The sequence below is a fragment of the Ambystoma mexicanum genome, chromosome 12 (assembly GCF_040938575.1).
Source record: "Ambystoma mexicanum isolate Mex_15411 chromosome 12, UKY_AmexF1_1, whole genome shotgun sequence".
NCBI lineage: Eukaryota > Metazoa > Chordata > Amphibia > Caudata > Ambystomatidae > Ambystoma > Ambystoma mexicanum.
Window position 1 is genome coordinate 1,062,867,003 of NC_090936.1, and position 26,793 is coordinate 1,062,893,795.

At 43.3% G+C, this 26,793-nt stretch overlaps 1 protein-coding gene across 2 annotated transcripts in view; it reads right to left on the reverse strand.

Annotated features, from left to right (window-relative positions):
• Positions 1–26,793, reverse strand: part of CEP41 (centrosomal protein 41) — a 562,782-nt gene that overhangs the window by 471,441 nt on the left and 64,548 nt on the right. Inside the window, exon 1 of one of the 2 annotated variants that reach the window (XM_069629613.1) lies at positions 870–992. The exons of the other annotated variant lie outside the window; for it this stretch is intronic. The gene's annotated coding sequence lies outside the window, so the exon portion shown is untranslated. Of the gene's footprint in view, positions 1–869; positions 993–26,793 lie in introns of those variants that run through there. 2 annotated transcript variants of the gene reach the window in all.

Below are 26,793 nucleotides of genomic sequence, written 5' to 3' on the forward strand. Positions count from 1 at the left end.
CAGTAGCAAAATCAAGGTGATGGTTCATTTTCTAGTCAACAAAAAAAACTCCTAGTTAAAGCAACTCTTTATAAATTCGGTCTTCAACCTGGATCAAGTTTATATGGATATCTTGACTAGCAGGGCAGATTATTACCATAGCCCAACTGAGCGGTTATAATTGCTGTTAGTTTTTTTCTAAACGTTTGCTAAGGATATAAAATGTTTCTAAGGACATAAAATGTTTCTAAGGACTTTATTGCAGTATATGAAATATTAGCATATTTTAGTTACTTAAACAACATTTGTATGCTGCAAGCAAACAGATGTATCTTTCTGGTAAAATCGAAACACAGTTTAAGATAGACTGAAGGATTAGATGATAGGACTATACTGCACATGACAAGGAACAATCTGAAGCCTGTTGTCTACTGTGGACCAGAATAGGGTTTCAAACCCGAATTTCCCTCTTGACCAAGGCACTCAGGTCGCCAAATCACTTGGTCCCCTAGTGCCATATCTCCAAATCTTGTGAAAGCTTTTAGAAAACACATGTTACGATATATGCAAAACTGGATTGAAAAAAAGAGAAACAACACTAGTGGATCTTTTCCAATTACTTTTTCCCAGCATTTGTGATGGGATTTTACAAAAGCAAACCAAGATATAGACACTCTCCCTGGTGAAAGAATAATACTTCCCTGCTCCTCCAGACGGGGGCTGGGTAAGACTCAACTTTGCTTACACACTCTGTGGCCAAGAATCTTCTTCTGTACCAGGTAAGAATGGGTACTTTTTGACCACACAGGATTACCTTTTGAGAAGCATGGTGAGAAATGGTATCAAACGATATATGGAAATTCAAACTAACTTCAGTAATAAAATCTCACCAGATGGAAGTTTTGGGTCCCTGCAGAACACCAGCAAGGGCAATATATTCTAGGTGCCTTGGAGCGTCAATGAAGCCCTTGGCACCTTCTGTATCTAGCCCACAGGTTTACTTCAGCTGAATTACCCATATAGGACAACCCTAGACAACAGGAGGGCTGTATTCACAATGAACAATGACATCACAATGCTGCAACAGCACCTCAAACTGAAACTGTTGAAGATGTTGAATCCCTGTATTAAGGCACTTCTCATGTAAAAGCTGTACCTCCACCAACAGAGACCCTTCATTCTGCTCTGCCTTGTTCTATTGGCATTCTAACCCCAGCTCAAAAGATTGTCATGGTATTTCACTTAAAAAACTTGCAGGACTAGTAACTCAGAACCTTCGAGTCCACAGGAAATTCACAAAAGGTCCACATTCTCAGAAACTACATTCTGGTGCTCTTAGGACAAGATATTGTTTGTCATCTGCAAAGGGATGTGAGGGTAAGATTTGATGCAGGGCTGCGCTCGGCTGGGGAAGTGCAGTGTTAGTTTTATCGGTAAGGGGAGGGCATGCCAGACTTGCATGCCTCTAAATGAACACAATGAAAACCTTCCGAAAGTAAAACACAACAAATACTGAGAACGATTCTGATTGTGTGCAGATGAAAGGCAGTAACTAAGCCAAGGACGGACGTAAGACAAAAGGGAAGACACAAACGTCAGTACATGTCTTTCATCAGGCCAGGAGGGAGCCAGTGAGAAAGCATTAGATAGGGCAGATAGCAGGCAGAACAGCATTTAGACCCATGGGTGCAATAGATACAAGCAATGGAACACATGGGCGCTCTAGAGACTGGAAGGCATCAGATCAGAACAGATCTGGTCTTCTAAACATTAAAATGTGAACATTAAGAAGGCTAGATGTTAGCAAATTAACACTCTGCTCAGATGTCATTACAATCATTCTTTGTAAGTCATATACCCCGGAAATATCCCTCTGGGGGAATCAAGCCATTGGCTCCTACATGTGACAAGGATATAGAGTGTTCTTGGTTCAGCTTGGGTATACAGTGCCTATACAATGTGTATCGAGATGTCATGTTAGTCTCCAAAGCTCAGTTTATCGGTAAAATGAGTAGCAATTTAAGATCGATATTTCAATGCTAACGCATGCGTACAGCATTTGGAGGCTGGAGCCCTCAGTTCCTGCAAGAATACCTTCACTGCCCAATTCTTACATTTATAGTTTCGACCTCTATTACATGCGATCACATTTCCACTTTCTACAAACGTCTTCAACAAGAAACCCCTTTGGACAGTCCCAGAAGCAAACTTAATTGGAAACGGGACCTAGAGACACCAATAGACGAATGTATGTGGTCAAGTTTAAGTGAATATACCCAAAGAATGTCTCTTAATACTAATTATAAACTAATTCAATATGAGATTCTACACAAGGCATATATTACCCGGGGCAGTCTAAAGACATTTGACCCAACACATACTGGACAATGCCCTATATACCATTCAGAGAGCACAGATTGTCCACATTTCATCTCATCATGTCCAAAGTTGTCCGAGTTCTGCAAAGAAATCTTGGCTACGATACGGATACTAATATTCCAACTTTGACCTGCCTGTTTGGGAGAGTGCCTGGCTTATCCAAAGCAAATCGTAAGCTTTTTTCAATATGCTCAATGATTGCCAAGCACTGTATTGTCAAAACCGGGATTACCCCTTCTGTTCCAACTGTCTGAAAGACTTGACCTCGGCTTCTGCAATGGACTCTGCTTACCGAGACCCAACAGCGGTTGCTATTCGCCCGATTGACATTTGAGGCCCGTTTTTCATCAGTTCCTCATGCACCCGTCAGTTGATCCAGAAATCTCATAACTAGCTTTTGTGGGGTTTTACTGGAAATACTGGCGATTGTGATGCAAAATGTACTTGGTGTTGAAGGGCCTTCCTAGCTGTTTTTATTGAAGTGCGTGAGATATTAAGGTATTGTTAGTAATGTATGCTCCCGTGTATGCTCCGATGAGCCTAAAAAAATAAAAATAAATCTTTATTAAGTGCAACAATCCAATGACAGTAAAAAAAAGACTTTGAAAGACGTGGATTGAGTAATCCAAAAGGTCAGAACAGTACTGAAGGGGAGAAGACAAAAAGGCATTTAGACTAGAATAAGAGAATCACTTCACAAAAAGTTTACATCTTGGAAGGCTGTACCTAGAAATGATGAACAAATCTACATTCTATGTGTATCTTGAGGTTTGTAGGATAGGTAGGATCTGTATACCATTGCCCACACTGAAATAGGGTGCAAAGGGCGCTGCAGTTGGAATATACACATAGCAGGAAATGTATTATTCGCAAAGGAGAGCTTAAGACAGGCCGCAGAGTTGCTCTTAGTGTAAAACAGCAGTGGGGAGAGGTGGAGGAGGAGGGAAGATTGTAGAGGGTTCATATGCAAAGGTTAAGGACTTTGACAAGGGGAGCAAAGGACTAGCCAGGAGTGCCCAAGGGGAGATATCAAACAGTACTCAAGGAGGCTAAGGAGGGTGTGGGGAGTTGGATATAGGTTTTTGCAGAGAGGCAGATGAGGAAAGGGAAGATCATGCAGATGTTAAGAAGGTTGATACTTGTTGCAGTGGTAGTCGAGGTTATGAAGTTCTGAAACTTGAGATCACTGTCAAAGAGGACTCCAGCATTGAGAGCTTTGGGGTGGGGGGTGGGTTGGGGAAAGGAAATAAGGAAGAGGGGGAGAAGAGTAGCATTAGAGCCCAGAAAATAGAGGACTTCACTTTAGGAAGAGTAGAGCAGCAGACAGCCAAGACCCATTCAGTGGATGATGGTGGAGAGGCAGTTTGAGATCATCAAATAGAGGCCAAAGGTGAAGGGGGGTGGGACAATGGAGAAGAAAATTTACATACCACCTGCAAAGTGGCGGTAGGGGGACTCAAAAGAGGAGATCAACTTTACCCAGGGTGAAGGTGTAGCACATGGAAAGGAAAGGGCCAAGGATTGAGCCTTACGTGGTACCTATTGGGAGACTGTTAGGATGAGAGGTGCCAATGTTCACTGAAAAAATGAACTGGCCAAATCAAGCTAAACGGAAGTCAGAGGTTTGCAAGCCTCCATGACTAAAGTTATCTACCCTCCATTATTGGAATCATGGATGGTCTTCCGTGCTCAGCCTGAAATGTTGAACTGCACTTACCAATTAAAAATGCTATGACTCAAACTGTTGGTGCACTTTTCTCATTTATAAAGTCATAGTTATATTGCACTCTGGCTTATGTATCCCTTCCCCCTTTCTGTTCTCCCTTTTTCCTATACTCCCATGTCCTTGTGGCAAGTTGGGTCGTTTGGAAGGAAGGCAGACATTTGCTTGTGAGGACCTGGGTGGAAGCTGGAGCTGATTCTGTGTGGATTTGTTTGCGAGCAGTGGTTGTGCCACTGAATGGCAGATACATGCATCATACGTATCAATAATAAGGATACCCGTCAACCAAGCGATCCTTCAGGTAGGTAATATAATATAATTATATTTAAAAAAAAGGATCTTGGTGGTGAGGTTGGCGCAACACACTACATACAAATTCAGTTGTAATTCATCAGTTTAATACACAAATTGGATCACAAAGTTAAAAACCACACAACTACTATACATAATCAGTCATGTTTTTGGACATCTACCATTTCCCACCTTTCATACTCATTCATACTATCATGCCTTCAATGTTAAACACAATACATTCGATACACGGGAAAGTTCAACTACCATTAAAGTCTTTCTTGTAATCATACACAAAATATATTCTTTCTACTGCACCCTTGATTCCTGATGGTGTGCATGTAAATCCAATAGTAGTCCTTATAGACTGCATCTACATATGTTAAGGTCGGTTACCACTATGCATGGAGTTATAGCCCAAGGTAGTTCCGACCTTCTTCAGGACAAGAACGAGGGTGGAACTTCCCTCACACTCGTAGCAAATATTGGTGGAAGATGTCTTCAACAATTTCACAGTTTCTTTCTACAGGAAACAAACACAAACAACCATTTACAATCCAACCTCATTTCTTTTTAGCAGCATATCAACTTATGCATGTCAACCCTCAATGGTTGTAAAAGCCTGCACTCACCTCCAATTTTTAAATGTTGGGGGTGGTGCAAGCCGAAGGAGTGGATCCGAAGTGCTCGAGAGAGCAGTGCACCGTGGAGCCTGTAAAACAATTAGGCCCAGAGTCAATCTGTTTCTAGCCCAGTGAAGTAAGTCCAACCTAGAAAAATGGCAAAAATTACAGGACTTGCTTGTTAGAGTTGTGTGTATAAATCACACCATCATCCAAGGTGCATTACTCGGCTAGACCACTAGTCCATAAATCTTCACAATGATGTACGTAGTACAAATCCTGACGTCTATATTACCTGTAAAACTGTGTTATACAGCTTGGTATCAACAGAGGTTCACATATAATCACTCGTGAAACTCCAAAAATGTACCCACAGTCATGCCAGAGGCATACTGAAAATAATGATAAAACAAACTCCTGGCCAATGAAGCGAACTATCAAGAATCTGACCGTGGGGACTGGCGGTGTATTAGCCAGTGATGTTATCCGCTCCGTGATCACATCAATGTCCCAGCGGCATCTGCACAACAAAACATGTATACTACCCCAACAGCCGTCTACGTAGTACTAGTCCCTAAGAGGTACTTCATAACTGACGTAAACAAGCAGTCTGATTAATCCATTGGCAACTACGCTTGCCAACTAGTAGTACGCCACAGTATTGTGCACAACGCATAGCGAATAGCGTCAGCGATGTCATCTCAAATGATTAGCTCAGTCGATCGATACAAACAACTTAATGACCCGTTTCAAATATTAGTTCTAATCGGGTGCGGATAACAACAATGTTATACGTTGCGATATCCGTGATAGTTAGTAGCTCACGTGTGTCAGCATTTTTAACATTTTGAACATGTTGGCGAGGATGCCAGATGCAATGCAAACAACTTACTGACCCGTGTCCAATATTAGTTCTGATAGGGTACGGATAACAACAAAGATATAAGTTGTGACATCCGCAGTAAACGGTAGCTCATGGATGCCAGCAATCTTAACATTTTAAACATGTAGGCGAGGATGCCAGATGCGGAATTAAATGCCAGACTTACCCGCGGTGCACCCCTTTCTGCGTGCTTCGACTTGCGTATTAGAAAACGGGCGCCCAAATGGACGCCCTACTTATAGTTGCCGCCTCCATTCATGGTATTAGAAATAGGACTAATACAGCTACATGTGTAGGTGTATGCTGTATCAGTCTGCAGGTTCAGCCAATTGTAAATAAAAATAATTCTATTCATACCCAACCAGTGGCATAGTCATAAATATTCAATGATGTAACTCCAGTGCATAACAAACTAATGATAGTAGTGCTAAAACCACGGCCAAAGCTGCAGGTTTTCACGACTATCAGTACAGATCAATGTACATCAATATGAGAAATCTATGCATGCCCAACCCGTGGCAGTCATAAATACATATCATAGACTAATGATAGTTGTAGTGCTCAACCCGCGGTAAGAGCTGCATGTTTTCACGACTATCAATACATGTTGATTCAGTAATCGCACACAGATTACTTAGATGGTAATAACAAAAAATGACGCCCACACTTTCCGAATACTCTAAATCTTCACCACAGCCAACCTTGTTTTGGCTTTATGTATGCACTCCGGTTTTGTCACATAGTGCCAAGCTGGAATATGTATCAGATGTCACAGTGGCCACCTCACTGAATCAACAGTTGTGCAGCCCCAACTGTGCATATATATCGGATCAATCTATTCCATTGGACGGCAATGTTCTTAACCAGGTTTTACTGAGTCTAGAGAATAGATCCATCGCTGCTCTAGTCTATGCAACATGGTACTTGTTAGGGAGAATTCTCATAAATGGCTGATTTCCCTTACCTAATGAGTCCCTGAGCAGCTTTGCTGGATTTCTATTTTTTTTTTTTTCAACTGATAAGAGGGAGAGCCTTTTTTCCACTCTTACATGTGTTTTGCTGTGTGTGTTTTCACTCTTTGTGTGATCTTGGGCACTGGAGCCCCACCTACTCCATGGCCTCATGTTTGTCATGTGTGTTACACAGCACCATCAGTGCAGTGACAGAGTTGTCTTTAAGACTTCCCCCTGACTCCATTTTCTGGGGCCGACTACTGTCCCCCAGAAAAGGTAAAGGTGCCATTAACTTTACTTTAGTCACTTTAAACCACAGACCCAATACACCCCATCTTGCATGGAGCAATGGAAAGGGTTAATTCTTATCCCTTTTTGTCTGTCTCTTGGAGCATTGTTTCGCTCCCTTTACACTAAGACTTGGCTGGTGGCAGTGGTAACTACCCTATTTTCGTACCGCGATTATCTTATATAAACATGGTATTGTTTTAGGCTATTATATTGGTCTCGAACATAAACCCGCTTGACCATATATATTTTATTTCGGTTCCGGCTGGGTTTATTCGCCTATTTCTTTTAGTAAATGTCTTTCTCGTGAACCAGGTTTGGTCCCTTGTTTTCTGTCTTTTCACGGGCTTCAGCACAGAAGCCCTCCTTAAGGTGCCTGAAAGTCTGGGTAGGCAGGATGTGAGGGAGGGGTCTTAGGACCCCTGCCATGGGTTCCCTTGGTAACCCAAGTCGCACTCCTGTTTGATTGGCTGGGTGACTGTCCTTGCCAGGACAGCCACCCTGCTGTGTGATTGACAGCCAGGCTGTATGAATGGAGGAAAACTGCATAAAAAGCAGGTCTCTGGGACTGGAAAGGCAGAGTCGCCACTGGAACAAAATAACCTACGAGGAGCTGATGGAAGAGGACCATTACCACAACTGAACTGCCCGGTGAAGCCCTGCTGCAGGTCCAAATCTCCAGAATCCGACGACAGAAGATCCTCCAGGAAACCTCTTCCCTTGTGCTGGGGGGACCAACCAGTTTGCCCAAACTGCAAGCCAGGACCCCTCTGGTCGAATTCGCTGTACAGAGCTACAGTGGGCCGGATAGCCAGGAAGGTCAGACCCTGCTTGCATTTTAAGGAGCGCACCTTTTATTTGTTGCTTTGGTCTGCTGCTGCTTTCTTCCCTGGGTAGTGCAGGATCCTCCAGCCTTCCTACTTCTTGTCAGTCCGACAGTCGATTCAGGAACCTTGAGCCTGCAGGAACTACCAGGAACGTCAGCCTCAGCTACAACTCCCTCTCAGTTTTAAGGTACTGTGCAAATCCAGTTGTTTGTTTCGTTCAGCCGCAGTGAAAGTGTTTGAAATCTCTCTTCCAAACCGAGGGCTTGTCCTTCTCTTCGAACTAACTTTTATACCAACCAACCTCGTCCGGGTTCCATGGCACGAACTTTACCGCGAACTACCCTGAACTGTATTATCTTGAGCAAAAGACTTTTGACCCATTGACTTTGGCCCTAAGCCTTTTCTATATGATTTTATCATTGTAGTTCCTATTGCTTACTTGCCCTGAGTACTTACCTGTTGGTGTGGTTCAATTTCTATTAATTTTGTTTTTATCCCTCCCTTTTAAATTGATGGGGTGCCATTTTGCGCCCACTTCATTTTGTGAGCTTAACTTGTCTGAAATTTAAGGGAAGTGGTGTGGTGTATTAAGAGTGTGATTTTTAACTTGCTTATAATAGTGAAATGTTATACAACTGAAGAGTGAAATAAAGGTATATTCTTTTACTTGAAAACCTTGAGTCAGTGTTTGCCTGAATCATAGTAATTGCTGTCCTTTGTGTAACAATCAGATACTGCTCACCTGCTCTTGAGATAAATCTGGCTGCTCAGCCATTGCTACCACTTTAACTGTGTAGTACAGGCTAGTACCAAAGGTGAATTTGTACTGTCACTTGTAGTCTTAATTGTGTGTGGTGTTCCCAAAGGGTACTGCATATTATTCTGCATAACAGTACTCATGTCGCCACCACGGGACGGAACACTGATTGTTTGCAGAACAAACCATCTGATATCGTTTTCAGTAAGACTAGCCTTCATGAAAGCATTTCATAATGTACCATAATTTGATAAGTGTATCATACATGTGTGTGAAACAATGGAGTTTGTGTCTGAGGTTTTGGATATAGGTCTGTGCTATGCCCATGTGGGTGTTAATGGTGAGGATGGAACAAACTCTGGGGAAGTGGGTGTAGTTTGGAACAGGTCTGAAGTGGTGGTTTAGATTGTGTACAGAGATGTGCTATGATAGTTGGGCAGACTATGAGGAAGTAAATGACACTCAAATTGTCTACACCTCACGATTGACCAAACAATGGACCTCAATGCCTGTCTCCCACTAGTGAACTCCTGGATGACTGCTGACAGACTACGGCTCAACCCTTCCAAAACAGAACATATAATCAGCAACATAAAGTCAGCAGCACTGCACCATCAAACACCACAAAAATTATCTGTTTGGACGTAATGGAGCCTTGCCCACTCCCTACTCCTACTGTGAAATGTCTGGGAGCAGGGACCTTTCAGTAGAACCATAGAGCAAATCCACCACAGGGAGCGGTTTCTTCCAAACTTTGACTGTACAACATATCAGGCCCTACCTGACCATCATGCACAGGATTATGGCAGTTATCTCTCTGGGATGGACCAGAGGGCAAAGATTCAAGTTGCATTGTACTAGCCAGTCATAACAGGTAACTTGCCAGCGAAATTCTTTACATACACACAACACACCATTTCCTACTCGCCAAGAGTACAATATCACTAGCAAATGGCTAGTGGAAAGTTCAAATGTTATGCTTTGTTCCCTGCCTTGGACTGCAAGACTATCTACTCAAGATTAGAATCCTCCCGTCCCCTGCAAACTGTATTGTGTTGGATAAACCAACTACTATAGTCTATAGAGAAAATCTCAAAAGGTTCAAGCGTTGATAATGATTTTTGCACACAAAGATCTGCTTAGTGATGAGGGAACATACATGAAACTAGACAATGATCCCATCCTCAAGATTAAATCATTAATCATTAAGACCTTAGAGAAAGCTAAACTAAATCAATGGATTAGTGATAAGACATTTGAATACCTGATTAATAAATACCAGATTACACCTGTATTTTATGTACTGCCAAAGATACATAAGGATCGTCTGAATCCACCACTTAGGCCAATAGTTGCTGGGACTGAAAGCATTTTTGATCCTTTATCAGTCTATGTTGACATGTTACTTCAACCCCTGGTCCAAGTAACTTCTACCTATTTAAAGGACACTACCGACGCCCTTAATTGTTTGAAAGAAATCACGGCCATTAACTCAGACTGTATTTTGTTCAGTCTTGATGTATGCAGTCTTTACACCTCAATACCTCATGGTGAAGGCCTTGAAGCGGTCGAATGGCTACTTCTTAATACAACTAACCTCAGGGGTGAGGCTCAATTTGTTATTGAACTACTGAACATCATACTATATAATAGTTATTTCCGTTTCTTAGGTAAATACTATTTACAGATCTCGGGAACTTCCATGGGGTCCTCCATGGTGCGTATTTATGCAAATACCTTCATGTTCAAATTTGAGAGTGATCATGTACTAAATCACCCCAAGTGGTCATCGTACATACTGATTTGGAAACGTTTCATTGATGACATTTTCGGAATATGGTGTGGTACACATGAAGAGCTTGAATCATTTTTTACATATATAAACTCGGTCCACTCCAGGATTAAGTTTACTATGGAAATTGGTAACACATCCTTGCCTTTTTTAGATGTTAGTTTGGAGATTGTCAATGGAAACATCACGACTAAGATCTACCACAAACCGACAGATGCTAACAATCTATTACACTTTTCCAGCTTCCATCCAAAAGCCATGCTACAAAGTCTTCCGTTTATCCAAATTCTGAAGCTTAACAGAATTCTCAGAACCTGAGGGCCTGGATACGGAGTGCTCTACACTCATTGCAAAATTTAAACAAAGAGGTTATCCAGATGAAGTACTGAATGATGGCAAGACCAGATCTCTCAATGTCACAAGAACTGACCTATTGAAACTTAAAACTCGAGAGAAAGACATCCCTCTACTATTCATATCCAAATTTTCACGGCAGAGTTTTCAAATCAGTAAGAGCATCAAGAAACACTGGGAAATTCTACATAATGACCCATCACTCTTTAGATTGTTCCCCAAGGCCCCAATGATGTGCTTCAAGAGAGGAAAGAATCTTAGGGACAAACTTATTAAGGCTGAAAGACCATCCAAGGAGAATCAGCAGTTTCTAACTACTCAGAAAAAGGGCACTTATCCATGACTGTGTTGCACACACTGTAATAATATCACTAAGGGAAATGTGCTTTCTCATCCTCAGACGGGTAAAAAAATTAAAATGTGCGACTACTCTACCTGCATGACAACGGGTGTAATTTACACAATTAAATGTCCTTGTGGTAAATTTTATGTAGGCCAAACAACGAGACCGGCCAAGGAACGTTGGTCAGAACATAAATCTAACATACGCTGTAATAACCAACATTCACCTGTAGCAAGACATTTTAATACCCAACATCACACAATTGCACAGATGAGATTTCAGATTCTCTAAGTCATCAAAAAAAACAAAGAGGGAGTGACTATCACTCCATGCTCCTCCGGAGAGAATTGTTTTGGATTAATTTCCTTGATACCGTTCAACCCTAAGGGGCTGAACGAAGAGCACTCATTAAATTGTGATTTGTTGCTTTGGGTACTCCTATACACCAACCATTGATGTAAAGTAAATCAATGTCCTGCTCTCTTTTTGTGTAATATATCAGAATTTGTGAACTACATAATGTTTTTTGTTATTTTCTCTACACCAATGATCCTTCTTTCATTGTCTGATTGTATTTTCATTTTAAAAAAAAAACAAAAAAAAAATGAATATTATGCTTACTCCTAACAATCATGAATATTAGTATTAATGTTCCATTCAAATTGTTTCACTGAATAAGGAACATATCCTAATGATATATCCATTATGGAGGTAGCCTCTGTAATACCCTGGACAACTCTTCTAGAATTCGCTCCTCGCGCAGTCTTTTGGGCCACGCTATCACTTCATATCTTTTAATATATATCTTGTTTTTTTATGTTCTATTTATATTTTATTATTGCCTATCTGCTTTCTATTCTTTTCACTATATGACTAAAACTCCAATATACTGTGATTTTTTCACTATATACTTCATTTGCTTTCCCTTTGTTGGGATTTGTCATCTGTTTACACTTCCACTACAATATGGCCCCCTGTTGAATATCGAGTAGGACATTCGTGTCCCTTCTTTATTTCGCCGGGTCTCCTAGGTTGTATTTTCAGCGGATACTATGTATTACGTGCTTCGTTTTTACCTTTCTAAAATGGCCACCGGCGTCACCATGGAGATGCACACCGATGATTTCCTGTGAGCCCCGGACAGCGTTCCAGAGCAATCCGCTGCAGGTAGGCTCCTCCGTGTGTACTCTTTCACGCTAGGGACCCTCTACAAAGTTGTGTGTAACCATGTCTAATTACGTTTTCTCCGTCTTGTTTCAGCCGCCGCGATAGGTGAATTTTCTCTAATCCAGCTGCTTATTTGAAGTTTTCTCGTAGCAGTGAGCACAGATCTTACGGCACTCTGTGATTTTATGATTTTCCTGATTTAAACATTTCCTGACACATTGTCATCAGGGTATGCAGTTACTCTGTCATATTACCCCCCGTATTCTTTGGTCACCTTACATTATTAAGATCATTTTTTATTTTCCCCATAAAAATTTTGTTTTTTCCTTGACTCTTGGGAATTATGATGGGCTCTCCTTACCATTGCTCATTGAAGCATTTAGATGAAGACACTCCATGTTGAATGACATGGTGTTTATCCACGTTTGGTACAGCGTAAGCCATCTCCCAATTTTATTCTCTTTTTATTAGCCACCCTTTCCTGTTTTCTTTACTGGCTTCGATATTCGTTTCTATTTATTATTTATTTTTTTATCCACCGCTTTATCTTGTCTTCTGTTTTTGACTTCAAGGTCAGCGGCCTCTGTATCTGTTCTTCATACTCTACTAACTCACTTACCTTTTCTTGAGACTGATCATGGCCCCTATGGACTACCATATCCTCTTGTAGAATATTCTCGGATGAACCTTTCCTTTTATCCTTGGTGCATGTTTTAGTCAAGGTTTTTCCCTATACAGACAATGGGTGGATATTTTGGCTCTGCTTTGCAGTTTCCTACTCAGTAGTAGAATTGACTGCATGGATCGATTTGTAATTACTAATTTATCCATGGTTCCTTTTAATCACTTGACATTAGTGTCTTGTTTACTTCATCTTTTACAGATATAGCAGACTTATTAGCTATATTTATCTTTGTAATTGGTACAACACGGCTGAATTACAGCATTTACTTTGAAGTTGTATTTCCAGAATCTCTGCACCCACTTTTCTGGGATGTTGTCCCCTTCACATTCCTGCATTTTAGCGCCAACAGGTAATCTTTACTTTTGAGTTCTGCTTGCTTGGGTTGTCTTGGTTTTTTGCGAGACTCCTCCCCATTGAAGATGTCCCCTAGGGCGATTCACAATTCGTCATACCTGATTAAGAATGGATTTAGTTGTTTCATTAACAATATCATTGTACTTATGCATTATTTTTTGCGAAATTATTTTGGTGGAACCATTTAAGAATTAGTTTGGTATATAACTCTAAAGGCTAAAAACTGTTTAACTATATGTATGGATAATTTAGTACCTCTGTAGTAGTGTACAACAAGACTTTGAGCATATGTTATGTAAATTCTTTTATAGTCTGTCTAGGCCTATGAAGAAGAGGTTTTCTCCTCGAAACGCGTCGCCATTGAAAACGGACTACTGCCAACACCTTCTCCATTTATTTCCTTTCTGTAAAAAAAATTGTGTGTTTTTTTGAATTTGTACCTTGTGAAAATATATCAATACAATTTTGTTTTACAAGACTCTGTGTGTGAAAATCATTATCAATGCTTGAATCTTTTGAGATTTTGACTATAGTAGTTGGTTTATCCAACGCAATACAGTGTGCAGCGGACAGGAGGATTCAAATGTTTAATCTTCTCTTCTTTCTATGTTATCTATAGAGGTCTTGTGCCAGGATCTCAGTTCCTCCACCGCACCTTAAAAATTTCTTTAGATATTTACCACCTATATTTAACAATCTATCATGCCAGGAGTGCACCAATATTGGAATCCTTAGACTATCTACTCAAGCCAAAAACGTGGAAGCCAGATTACGGCTTAGGCTGAAAAGAAACAAACACATCACTCCATTTATTTCACTACTACCCAACAAAAAAAAAAAAGATACAATTTCGAACCCTATCAATCAATCATCGCTGCCGCTACGGCAAGGGCCCGAAATCCAAAAGAAGGAAATTCTGACATTGCATACCCCTGAGAACGCTAAGATCTAGCAAAATGTGCTAGTAATGATGGCACATTAAAATGACATGGAGCCTCCACTTTCTGCCTCCTAGCAACAAACTCTGGAATTCATTACCCAAACACCTCATATGGAGGACGATCACCAAACCTTCAAAAAGGAGCTCATAACATGGCTCTTCCACTAACTCTCCCACAAGATCATCGTTCAGAACCCACCCTCCCACCACAATCTATAAAGCTGCTTGCTTCATACCCATCCAACACATTCTCAACGCCAGTTCACCTCACCGACAACCTATAATGAACCTTACGTGGAGTGGACCCCATGTAACCAAAAGGAGAATCCAATAACTACCACTAAAAACATTAACAAGCCATCTACCCACTTGACCAGCAGGTACATACTACCCTTGATACACGTCTACGTTTAGTTTATGCCTAAGCCTCGGGTTCCGCTAACATTACTCTGCATGTCTACTTCCAGCTAACCAAACACCCCCCTAAAACCTCACCCTTCCACCATAGACCACACTTAAACTTCTCCAATCGATGGCAACCACAGCCCTGGTCAATAATAGCATAGGAATTCCAACAAGCTTTGACTGAAGACTCCCATCTTCAGCTCTATCACACTCTACCACATTAGGAAAAACCACCTTAAAGCATTCTTTACAGTCTTTGGAAGAACTGGATACTTCTAACCTGCACTCATCAACTCACAGGTTTTGCATCGGCCTCTCATGCTATCTCACGAACAACTCCCCTTTTCTTATAGAGCCATGTGCAATGAGGCCAGTACACATTAGGGAAGGACAATATACACTTTATTATTATTTCTACCTCTCTGGAGGTGGGTAGCTGTCACTTAAGCATCAATGATAATGCCCATAAAGGCTGGGGCACGCCCCGGGGATCCTGAGGCCCATGTTGTTAAACCGGACAAGGGGATCCTGCTCTTAGGCGAAGACAGTGGACTCTAGCTGGAGAGCTCTAATGCAGAAGTCGTCATGGGTTAACAGGAGACGGACAGGAGATCTCAGTTGCAAGTGGGCCCATATTTCTGTGTTAAATAATTACTGACATAGTAGATTTGAGTAACACTCTGTTGCTCAATGTTGGGTGGAAATTCATTAGATTCTTTATAGATTAATGACGTTTGGGAAATCTTTGTCAAGATCTATTTTGTACTTTGGGTTCACCTGACCTGATAAGTCAATGTATTGATGTCAAATCAAACTGCAACAAAGCTGTTTTTTTGCTTTATGAATTACAAATAAAAAGGGGAGTACCCACGTCCAGGTAAAAGGAGGAATAGTCCGAAGTAGGCTTCCACCCAGGTGAGAGGAAAACTCTGTATGTAGAGGTTAGAAAGGGTTAGCAGAGGGGAAGCATACTCAACTCTATCAAAGGAAACGGCTAGATCCAGATGAATTAGGATTGTGTTTTATTGTAGTCATTTATATAGCGCCATTTCCCCCATTTGTATGGCCTCAATGCGCTGTGGTTGGAAAGCCCTCGGGGACCAAAGTCCATGTATGGGTGATTCTAAGAGTTCATTTTAAGATGCGTGTGCATTCTGCCAGGTTAGGAGTTAGGAGGGCTGGCTGGGTCCCAGTAAGCAACCCAAAGGTCAGGCACGTGGGAAGGTGCCGTTGGCGGTTTAAGATAGAGTGCTAGTGCAGGAGATGCAATGTGTGCCCAGCTAGACCAAATTTCTACATAGGTTGGCGCTGTATACTAATGGCAGAGGTTTTGAGGCACGTCAGGAGTTTGTGTGGACGGCTATGCAAGCTGCTAGACTGGATTTGCCATAGCTACATTCTAGAGTGCATGGATGGGCAGCCGTGCCTGCCGCATGTGCCCTCAGACTATGTGCGATTTATACATACCATAGACATATTTATTTTTCTTCTGTGTCGTTTTCTTCAGCCTTTCAAGACGATAGACTGGTCGTTTGAGTGCGTCGTCTGGTGGGGTTAGCATACTACATTTGAGAACGACCTGGCTGGTAGCAGTCGAGTGCAATAGGAAATACATTAAATAGATCTTGCCACCTAGGGCCTAAGAGCAATGGTATTGTTCTTGTCCCCAACGGAAAGAACCGTCTAGTGCGTCTTTGTGAAGAGAGTTTGGAGTGGTTAGCTGAGGACAAGACGTTAGTAACATGGTTTTGAGTCATCTCAAGGGAGTGAGGGATGTGGAAACCAAATTAAAGAAGGCCAAACAGATTAGTAGGTTCTAGTAGTTAGTGATCTGATCAAGACTACCCACTCCACTCAAGGATTTTAGACTAGTGGGGCAGGTGAGAAATAGGTCTGTAACTGACAGGGCAATTCGAATTTGCAGAGGGCTTTTTAAGGATATGTAATGCTGTGGTTACCATGAAGCATGCAGAAAGAGTGAGATATGAGAAGGTTATTGGTGCAAAGTCTTTGACCTTTCGTCTCACAAACTATCAATCACAGTGTACAAGGGTTGGAAGTCCTGAGGAGTTGAACCAATTCAGAAGGTGAGGTGGTGGAACAAGAGGAGGCAGGAGGAATTAGAGGGGATAGGATGGTGCGAAAGAAGAGGAAAGGATGTGCAAGATCTTTGACATTTTACAGGAGAAATAGAGGGCAAAATCATTGACTGTGGTGGAGGATATTTTACAGGGGGGTGGGAGGGCAGCTGTGCCTGGAAAGTAGAGGTGAGTCTACAATAGTGACAGCAGAAAGACTTGATATGATAGGTGGAGTAGTGTGGGGGTGCAGGATTGAAGCCAATGGTAGGGGTGAAGTTACACAGTGGGTCCGAGTAGACAAGTCTCTGGGGTAATAAAGAGTTGACGCAAGAGGATCAGGGTGGCAATGTGCGAGAAGGACAGTGGTGTTGAAAAGGGGAGCTCAGATCCAAGTTAAAGGGATTGAATGCTTGCTCAATAGAGGAGTTCTGGGAAGACAGATGTTCTTGCTGCACAGAACCTGCATCAACTTTCGGTGATCCAGCTTAATATGAGAGCTGCAAAGTTACTGTAGATTCATCAAAATGGTTTCTGTCGTGCAAGAAAATAAAAGCAAAAGGTGGAAAATATAGTGGTGCAGCAGGTAATGGTAACTCATCTCAGAGATGCAAGGAATTACAGCAGCATGCAAACAGAGAAGCATATTCTGGGTAGGGCTGTAAGATACTAAACCTGTGCACATTTAATTTACAGGTTGAAGCAATACAGCTGTCTATTTATGAATACATTTTAGGTCAGGGAAAGAAGGACAGCGCATCAATCACACTAACTGAGTAAAGCTGCATAATGGGGCTTTGGAAAAATGCCCGAAGAACCCTGGCGATACCGAATCCAGTAAAGCATTGAAAAGCCGTTTGTAAACTGCTGCCTGCAACTTCAAAGGCATAGCGAACTGAACTGTCATTTGTATAAAACCCTGCATGCTGAGAAAGCGAGTCTTGAAGCTCTCATGTGTCTTAAACACACCATGCTGGAAAAGTAGAAGCGCGAAATGAACCAACATTTGTCCAAAATAGGGATACTGGGAAAGCGAGCCTTACACGACTAGAGGCAACTGAAGGGTCATTTGACTAAAACATTTCATGCAGGGAAAGCACATTTGGAAGCCCAGAGCGTAATTGGTCTTAAACACTGTATACTGGGAAAGTGAATCAAAGTCCAGAGTGAACTGAGGCGTCATTGGTCTAAAACACTGCATGCCTGGAAAGTGAATCTTAAAGCCTCACTACAACCAATAGTCACTATACAACAGACCAGAGGAAACTGGAGACAAAGACCAGAGGCAACTCTGGCATCCCGAGACTTTGTTATACACAAATAAAAGTGTGTTTAGCCTTTCACCTTCATAGTCCATCTTAGGCGACACAATTTACTTAAGTCGATTGTGTCACAGTACCAACTTCCAATTACTGATGTAAAATTCAGCATCTCCTTTAGACAGGCAGGAGGAAAAGGGCAGAGGAGTCGGTTGCAAAGAGCAATTGGTCTTAGAGGCCATCTGAAACGGCAGTTTTGAATCTGAAGCAAGTCTCTAGTCACAAGGCCTTTTGTACCACCCCCTTCTTGTTGTTTGCTTTGTTTAGGTAGCACAAGAAAGTTCTGGTTCCTGCATACCTGCTTTGCCCTTTCTTTTTTTGTTAGATAACATTTTATTGTTTTAAAATAAGAACATAACAGACAAACAAATGTCATTGCTTGGCTGAAGGTCATCACAAGAAGATCATCAACATCAAAAGCACAGCAACAGAGAGAAAACCCGATAAATAACAATTCATCATTATACTCGGTACAGAGCAAGGGCAAAACATATACGATAACATACCTCAACCCTCCATCTCCCACCAAATCCACACCTTATGACATTTTTGGGGGAACCACCTAGCATTATACGACCGGCTCTCAAGGGGGACATACCCGTCTACCTCAGCAGCCATGGGCAATCCGCTGATCCCCCACATTGCCCAATCATCCTCTTTGTCAGCCCTAGAGTTACAGACAAAAACACTGTCATGCTTTGTGAATCGTGCCTCTCCCCAAATCCCTAGCAGAGCCAGCTTCAGATCACAGGCACCCGAGACCCCAGTAGTGAGGTTAGCCTGCGAATACACTTCCCCCACAAAACGTGGATTTATTTGCATTCCCATAGCATATCGAAGAAGGAGCCCCCCTCTCTCCCGCATCTCAGACAGGTATCACTATCTGCAATACCCCAGTGAACCAATGTCGTCCGCGAGTAATCCGCAATGCAATATTTTGTATTGGATAAGGCAGAGTCTGGCAGCAATTCCGACCTCCCGTTGGAACATGAGCGCCTCTACCCCTCAATCAGGGTCCAGTGGTCCGACATCCCTATCCCATTTATCCTTCAGTCGGGACAGCTCCTGGGCCGCGAATGCCGTTAGTACCCGATACAGCATCCAGGTGACCCTAGTAACAATGTGGTCAGGGAAGGAACAAGTTAATTACCTGTCACTGTTGTTCTCCAGCATGGGTCTGGCATGGATTCACATGCTCATGAATATTCCCCGTCGTCAGGCTGGGAATCCTCGGTATAGAAAAAAATCAGTATCAATTTCGTTTCTGATCTGTCTTTCTTAGTAGTAACCAATCACTGGTCTCTGGGTCATACTGCCCTCAGCCAATGACGGCCCTCTCCCTAAGCCCCGCCTCTGGCAGCCATCCTCAGATTTGGTAGCACGTAAAGTGGCAGTATGACCAAGTGAAGAGCCGCAGAGGGGTAGGCGGGAGGGTTCGCATGTAAATCCATGCCAGACCCATGCTGAAGAACAGCAGTTACAGGTAAGTAACTTGTTCCTTCTCCAGCATGGGGTCTGGCATGGATTCACATGCTCATGAATAAGAGAATACATAGCAGTACACACATGCACAACCACGGGAGGTGGCAACAGGTTCAACATTAAGCAATACAACAACTCAACATTAAGCATCTCTTACCTCCTCACCAGGCTCACCTTAAGCAAACAGGTTGCGCAGCACTGCTTGGCCGACCCTGGACTCCTCCTTGGAGTCTCCATCGACGCAGTAGAATCTTGTGAAGGTGTGCATCGACCTCCACGTTGCAGCCCTGCAGATGTCCAGCAGGAGCACATCAGACAGGAACGCCGTGGTAGCAGCGATACCTCTGGTCCAATGGGCTCTCGGACGGCCAGGCAGCGGTCGGTTTGCCAACCGGTGACAGTGCATGATGCAGCCGGAGAGCCATCTGGAAATGGAAGTCTTCAAGAGAGCCTTCCCTTGATTCACAGTCCCAAAGTTCAAACAGCTGTGATGTCTTCCGAAAACTCTTCGTGCGGTCCACGTAGAACTTCAGCGTTCTAGCTACGTCCAGCGAGTGCAGAGTCCTTTCAGCCGGCGACAAAGGAGACAGGAAGAAAACTAGCAACACTAAGGGTTCGTTGAGGTGGAAGTCCGACGGCACCTTGGGCATGAAGGAGGGGTGCGTCCTCAGCACCACCCTCGTGTCGTGAAACGTCAAGTATGGCGGCTTGCAAGATACAGCCTGGATCTCTCCCACTCGTCGTGCGGAGGTGATGGCCACGAGAAATGTCTTCCACGACAGAAACTTCAACGGTGCCGAATGCATAGGCTCAAATGGGGGCCCCCATGAGCCTGGTCAGCACCACGTTGAGCTCCCACGCCGGGGCAGGGGCCTTCACCGGCAGGAATGATCGGAACAATCCTTTCATAAATTCCTTCACCAGTCGATGACACCACAAGGACGCCGTCCCGTAGTTCTGGTGTATCGTGAGATGGCGGCCAGATGTATCTTGATGGAAGCGTGAGCTAGTCCAGCCTTGGCCAATGACAGAAGGTACGGCAATACTTGAGGGGCCGTAATCCGCAGAGGGTTAATCTTCTGTGCACGGCACCAGACAGAGAACCTCTTCCATTTATGTCCGTAGCACTTGAGAGTTGAGGACGGTCTGGCCTTTGCAAGAACCTCTCTGCAGTCGGCCGGGATGTGATACCCTCCGAACTCTAGTGCTGCAGGAGCAAGGCCTGCAAGTTCAGCGACTCCGGGTTGTGGTGAAGAATGGCGCCTCCTTCTCTTGAGAGAAGATCTGCGTCCGTCGGCAGCTTGACTGGTGTGGACGTTGACAAGTCCAGAAGGTCCGGGAACCAGATCTGTCTCGGCCACGCCGGTGCGACGAGGATCATCCTGCACCGGGACCTCTTGAGCTGGTTGATGAGCCGGAGCAGCAACGGCAGCGGAGGGAACGCATAAAGGAATAGGCCGTCCCAGTGGAACGAGAAAGCATCGCCCATGCTCCTCGGCGGGGGGAACCTGCTGGCGAACCTCCGGCACTTGGAATTCGTCGCGAAGAGATCGATTTAGGGTTCGTCCCATCGTCGGAAGAGTCGATCCACTTGATCCTGGCGTAGTTCCCACTCGTGGCACGAGCGCAGCTCTCTGCTGAGTGAGTCGGCGATCGTGTTTGCCCTCAAAACTGCAGAAATAGTAGGCAAAGCTTCACCTCACTGATGATGCCCAACTAGGCTGAAACACGTGTATGGGGTTGCTGTGGTACTCTTGTTCAGAGGAGAATTGCCTAGCATGTCAGTGCTGGACTGACCCAGGGCAGGACAAAGACTGATATGTGGAAAAATGTCTTCTCTGTGAAAAGAACAGTGAGCTAAAGACTTGGCTGAGACTCTCGCAGGGGCCATCCACCCAAGAACAAGTCAATGGGCTGCGTTCGTGCTCGTGCTGGTAGAGAGTTTCCCAGACCCCCCCCTCTGTTAAGCAAACATAGAAGAGGATAGTGGAGTACACTTTCTAGAAAGTGCTGTTTTGTACTTAAAAATCCCAATATGGGAGAGAAAGATCTTGTGAGGGCACGCTTTTGTTCTTGGTAGCACGTCCAGATGTACATTGGATTGGGAAGTCCTGTTTAGATGACATATGGGTTTTTAGATGACTAAAAGCGTGTTGTATGATGTCATTAGCCCCAACAGGGGAGCTGAAGCCATGTGGATGGATTTGGGGGGAGGGGTGATTAACTCCATATCTGGGTTTACAGTCGAGCATCAGGGGATTTCGATATAGCGAAAAGAAATGCGATTTTGAAGGCTAGGTGTCGAGTTGGGCCATAGGGTTGAGGGGGTGGGGTGGAGAGCATGGCTGGTGATGTGCGAGTTACATTCCCAGAGCAACATTCAAGCGGCACAGCCTCAGGTGTTGATGGACTGGACACAGGTGACACATTGGGTGCATTTGAAGCAGAGAATAACGGGACAGCAATTGTCAAACAAATCTGATAAGATGTCAAGATCTCAATAACCGAGTAACATACTAGTAGTAGCTAAATGTATTCTGAATATTGTAATCCATTAGACAACACGTATAAAAGCAATAGTACCAGATGGGGTATAAAAACATGTCCATCAACTTGAAGATATTAACAACACAATCAAAATGTATCCAAATACGCCATTTAAAATTCATGAAACACCACCACTGGTCAGTGAAAACACAAATTCCAATAAAATCGACTGTACAAAAATGAAGTAAAACAGCAACTAGTTTGTGAAAATAAATGGCAAATCATACAAAAGGCATACAGTAAAATTCATTGTACAGCGCCACTAATCAATAACAGTCGGTATATCCAACAGCATATAGTACAGACAGTAAAAAATATATAATGGTATGCGCACGGGGCAGGCTAAAAAGCAAAAGAGGACTATTAGCTAAAGAGCTTGGATCTGCAAACCCAAGGGCCTTTCAAGTAGCTGGCATGGACAAAGGCAATTTCCACATCAGGAAGGGACAGTAGCCTGATAAATGCAGGGCGTCAGTGAGGGAGTCCAGATTCATAGTGGAAATTTAAAAGGAAACGTTTGTGGATGTCGTTATAGAATGGGCATAACAGGACAAAATTTCAAGTGATTCCACTCTCCGCAGAAACAGATATCATTCCCATTTTGCTCCCCAGACCACTTACAAGTCACAGACTTAAGGTGGAGGCCCTTTAACCTGGCCTTGGTTAGCATGAACCGATGAAAAATGTTAGGAACCTTAGCCAAATAAACAGCTGGACCCCCTGCTGGGGAGATCAGGAGGTAACGTCTGAGGCCTTACACATATTTACATCCTCTCTCATAGAATTCCACAGTGTCCCAAATCTCTCCTTTTTGAGCCTGTTGGGAATCCTAGAAATTGATTCTGTGTTCTTAAAACAGTTGCCTTTCCCCAATCGGCTCAATATATTTTAAATAAAGGCAAGCCATTCAATGTTCTGATAATTCCCCAATGTTAAAAACATTCCTTAGCAGCAGTTTTGTTGATGACCTTTCTGCATTTGTCCACATGGCCCGCCAGAACAGAATTGGCCGCAATGAGAGCGAGTCTGTCAAGAGATCCATTCCAAGCTCTAAATGCAGGATATATGATGGTGTTGAGGCCGATAGCCCTAAAAAGGTGAGCAAAGAATATAATCTCAGCACTCTATTCAAATTTGCACAGGCCCAGAGCTCACTGCCATATTCCCCTGTGACCAGAGCTTTCCCTCTATACACTTCCAGCATATGCTTTACTGAATGCTGCCCCATATTTTTTGCAAATCTAAAAAGGGCACCTTTAACCTGGTTCATCAAACACCTCTGGCCTTCTACATTTGCCCTCCAGGTAAATCTCTGATTAAACCGGATGCCCAGATACAAGAAATCTGTACAATCCGCTAAACCGAGATCATTCAGCAGAATGGGAGGGATCTTACGAGGGCAGTTGGCAAAGCACATGATGTAGCACTTCCCAGCATTTGCTTAGAGGCCACAACTTGACATTTAGTCACCCTAGGTATTCACAAGTGTCTGGAAGATCTAGGCATCCAGGCCAACAACACTGCATCATTTATGTAGCTTAAGATCGGGAACTTCCAACCATGGCAACGAGGGACATCCACACTAGACGCAACTAGAGTCGAGACAAGGGAGTTTGCAGAGGTTAAACAGAAGTGGGGCAAGAATGCAGCCCTGCCTCACTCCCTTCTCCACTCCATCTAATAGGGTCATTTAATTCACCACCTGCCTCATAGCGAACCCTGACGCAAGTACTAATATGCAAAACCTGCAGCATACATATCAGGGGCTTCAAAATACCCATTCCATCCAGCTAAGGTCCATGAAGGCCACGTAGACAGCAGAGCTCAAAAGGTTTGGCGCTCCTGACAAGAATCAGGTAACGGTTTAGGCACTGATGGGCCGTGTCCACACCCACTCTAAAGGCCAGTTGAGTAGCCAATAAGAGGCCATGAGTCCTTACCCATTTACATAGTGCACCATGCAATCTGCAAAGAGGCTAATAAGCACCAAAAGTTAATTATTTTTCCAACTACTTTCACACCAATTTTAGAAAATCCCTGTTTTACGCACAGACTGGACTCAAAAAGGTTTGAGAGGTGGTCACGTGGAGGATGCTCAAAGTCAGGGATTTGTTTAGGGAATGTAAGGGAGGCATGGTATCACATGTAGACACCGACACAAAAGTTGCACGTTTTAAAACCTTTATTGTGAAATTCAAGGGGTTTGGAAAAACTCTTGCCTGGCCCTATAACTAAGATGGGAGTAATCTCGACCATCAAATAATTAAGAAACAGTCCTAGTTAGTCTTAGTCGAACAATAAACGGCTATACTAACAAAATCCTAATGCCTGCCCTCACTCCAATACCCTCTAATGTGATATAGGAATATACATCTACAAAAGGAAAAAATAAGAATGGCAATAAAATGATGTATTAATTTTCGTCCCCACGTTGTATAGCACAGGGTTAGGTGAACACTTGATGGATGAGCACACTGTGGCTTGCAAACACAGTTAGGTGGCTGGCTCTGCCCTCCAGAGCCTTCTTGGCCATTGAAGTCCGAGTCACAAGTTCACGGGTTTAACCTCTCGGGCTCCTTTCACCCAAGTCCAAGTCCAAGTCATCCGTTAAGCTTCAACACAGTTTCAGCTAAACAGTTTCCAAGTATAGTATTTGACCAGCGTTTAACTATAGGTTCTCCTCAATCGGGCTCAAACCTTTACGCCTTGGTGGGGTTCCCTTCCCTAAGCTTTCTTCACATTCCATACTATAGGTTCCCCTCAGTTGGGCTCAAACCTTCTTTCGTATTTTGATTCCGCTGTCAAAGACTCCTAACTGGGAGGATTTTCGCTCTCACCTACACATGACCGCTCCGAGCCTCCTTTCTTTGTATACTTCCACTTTACATATTTTCCTTCAATCCTATTGTCTTTTGGAAAATGTACTCGTTACGTGACTTGCGTTTCAAATGGATCTCCCTCCGTCAGACACTCCTTTAGTTCTCTTGCCAAATTCAACAAAACAAAGTTCAACAGTTTGTGAGCTTTTCACTGAACGCTCATCTCTCGCTTCCCTCTGTAAAATGTTTTAAATCCGTAGAGGCAGAGACTTTCGATTGGGTAATCTCACTTTGCCGGACCACTCTGCTACTTTGTATACTATATTCACAGTTCTTAACAATGGATTCACTTTCTATCGCAGCTTATCAGCGCTTGCGTAACCTTCATCCCTCGATAATGTCGCAAGCATTTAAATGAAATACAGACCTGGCTTGCTTTGCTTCCCTCAACTCACTGTTCGTGTTAAGATGCTTGCCGTCTTTCGCGCCTTTAATGAAGGAGTCAAGGTTGTTACCACTGCCCCTTCTGCGCCTCCCCAACTCTGCCGTTCATCCGGGAGGGTGACTGGTAACCTTGTAGAACTTGGAAGACTCTTTCTCCCTTCTAGCTGGACTGTTTTGTGCAATATTAACGGCCTTTCCGAAATAACGATCTCCGGCCGGAGGGGTTTCTGGCTTCCTGCCCCTTTCGGATGAACCCCTCAGTTTGTCGCTCTCCTTCGCCTGGTTCGCCATAGCCCTGGAGTGACTGCTCCTTCTCGTGCACCCCCTTGCTCAAATGTTCAAACAAAAAGCTTTGGACTTCAAGTCCTACAATGCAGCTTTTTTAATTCACTACCACTTTGCCAGATCCCTACAACAGCATTCTGAAGGTTCTGGGAGCTGCAGGGGTTAAATGGGATGTTCCCTGAGGTCAGGGTCTCACCACCTGCCCCTCGAAAGCCTGGGCTTTCCAGTTTGGCCCAGGGGGAAGAGCTCTGGCATGGGCACTGCCAGGTAAAACCAGATGCCCCTGGTTTGGCTCCCTTGAGTCAGAACTCCCTCGCTATAATGCAGCCTCCCCTGTACTCACAGGCTCAGTAATTTGGCAGTGCTCTTAGCTCCAGGCCTTGTTTTTGGCCTCTGTGCTTCCTCCTACAACAAAAATGGTACCAGGAGATAAGGGAGACAACTGACGAAGGGAGGCAAGGGAATGTAAAGATCAAATCATTATTTTCATTTGATTTAGATTTGTATAAAAAACATGAAATAATTTAAACAATTCTTAAAAAAACATTTTGCTACTCAGACATTCAAACATTCATTCACTAATTGAACATCTAAAAATTATATAAATGTGCTAAGGTGTCACACAAAGTGCTATTTATTTCATTAATACACTTCTTTTCCATTATATTATTAATGGTTCCAAAAATAACAATCGTTACTGATAATAGTTCATTCCAGGACAAAATATCTTTGTCCTAGAATTAACTATTATCAATAACGATTGGTTTGTTTGGTTTAATATAATGGAAAAGAAGTGTATTAATGAAATAAATAGCACTTTGTGTGACACCTCGGGGGGTTTGGGGGAGCCTTTCCAGGTGAGGCTAGGGAGGAGAGCGGAGAGCATCCTAGGTGATACCCTCCCTTGGGGGTAGAGGCAAGCAGGACCTTACTGGGAGAGACTACTCTCCACCCCCTTGGGGACAAGGGCTACCGCTCCGATGAGGAACTCCCTAAATCGCTCATCTATTATCCATCAGTAATAAAGGAGCCAAGAAGAACAAGCTGATCTTTGCTATTGTCATACAGAAAGTCAA